The following is a 1,855-nucleotide window of genomic DNA, read 5'->3' on the forward strand; positions in this document are numbered from 1 at the left end:
TTACCTATGCTCATACTCTCAGTTCCAATCATGTGCAAGTGCAACATAGAGCTTGCTTGACCTCACAGAATGGGACAGCTATGACCTCCCAGGGCCCATGCTCATGGACAGGAGGGAAGGGAGTGAACTCCTACTTTACCTAGATTTTAGGAAACAGTACTGTGGCTATTGTTAACAAAGATTACTCAAAAAAGCAAATATTTTGAGCTTTCTTAATTTTGGTCATTTATATTGGAACATGGAGAAAGTGACAGTGAACAGGAATGAATACTAAAACAATTTATGGGCTGCTGTTAGAAAATAAAATACAATTTTAAATAAAGTCTCCTGCCATATTCACAACCATGGCAATAACTATACATATAAGAAAAAGGCTATAAACTCATAGAAAAGATCAACTCTGGCTTCTAAACAAAGTACAAAACTGATTTTGTTTTTATATCCTTGAGTTTTATACAAAAAATATAAACCTTTGGACCTAGTCACAAAAAACAGGTGTCCTCCTAAGCCCACGCATGACCTTAAAGTTTGGCCTAAGCTAGTTTTATCTTCAAGTTTTCTCCAAGTTTGTCCATGAACTCAAAGATATTCAGGCAGTAAGAATAATGCACATTGGGTAAACCATTAATGCATGCAGGCAAGTCTTTGGTCCTGAGTTCAGCTTCAATGGTCTCAAAGCAGACTTCTTACAAAGCTTTTGCAAAAAAGCCAAGTTCATTGTTGTTATCAAGCTTTGCTCTGTGAGTCAGCCCTCTGCATCAGGCAAAAATGGAAGTAATAGGATTGGTAGAGGTCTCATATCCTTTCTGGTACATGTGATAGTGGCATGTTACAGTTCCATGGGCAGTCTCGGCTTCCACTGTCATGTCATCTGGACAAACCCACATGCTGGTAATCATACCAAGGGAACCATAACCTTGGGCCACAGAATCCAACTGTTTGTCACCTTTCTAGTTCTTACAGGCCTAGATGAAGCTTCTCTCTGACTCCATGGCTTGGGCCACCATGTCATCAATGAGCCTGTGCTCATACTAGATCTTCTGGGCTTCAAACTTGGATTTGTACTGCTAGCCACATATCTCCTGAATAATGTCTTTGAAACATCCATCATATTTCTTCAGAATAATGCTTTTGGTGCTCAGATACAGAGCCCAACCTTAGACAGAGCCATTTGGAAGGAACTGTATTCAAAGGCTTCAATGGACTTATCTTGGTTGTACATCCCCATGGTAACATAATTGCCCTCTTCAAAGTTATGGAACAAGTATGTCACCTTCTGACTTCCATCACTTAGTGTGTAAGTTATCTCTACCTTTCCATGCTCAGGAATAACAAAATCAATTACTCTATATTGAGACCCATAGCCACTGCAATGCATGATGGTCGATTTTAGCCAACCTGTCACAAGGTGGGGGATACTTTTGCAAATAATAGATTCTCTGAAGACGGTGCCACCCAGAACACTTCGGATGATGCCATTGGGTGATTTCCATGTTTGTTTCAACTTGAACTCCTCCACCCTTTTCTCATCGGGGTGATTGTGGCTCTTTATAGCTTTGGCAGCATCCTTGGTTCCTTTGTCATGGGTGGTATCCTAATTCTCTATGCCTAAGTCATAGTTATGCATCTCGAGTTCCACATAGGGAAAAATGAGTTTTTCTTTAATCAATTCCTAAATGATTCATGTCATTTCATTTCCTTGCATCTCTACCACAGATCTGCAGACATTTTTGCTGATGATAAACCATGGGGCGAGGCCTGAGAAGAGCAGGGTGCGACCAAGGTACACACATGTTCTCGTGCATGCATCTCTCTCTCTCTCTCTCTCTCTCTCTCTCTCTCTCTCTCTCTCTCT

At 40.8% G+C, this 1,855-nt stretch overlaps 1 pseudogene; it reads right to left on the reverse strand.

Annotated features, from left to right (window-relative positions):
* Nucleotides 1–521: 521 nt before the first annotated feature.
* Nucleotides 522–1,758, reverse strand: LOC101571760 (annotated as a pseudogene).
* Nucleotides 1,759–1,855: the final 97 nt, after the last annotated feature.

This window comes from Octodon degus, unplaced genomic scaffold (assembly GCF_000260255.1).
Source record: "Octodon degus isolate 3935 unplaced genomic scaffold, OctDeg1.0 scaffold01529, whole genome shotgun sequence".
Lineage (NCBI taxonomy): Eukaryota > Metazoa > Chordata > Mammalia > Rodentia > Octodontidae > Octodon > Octodon degus.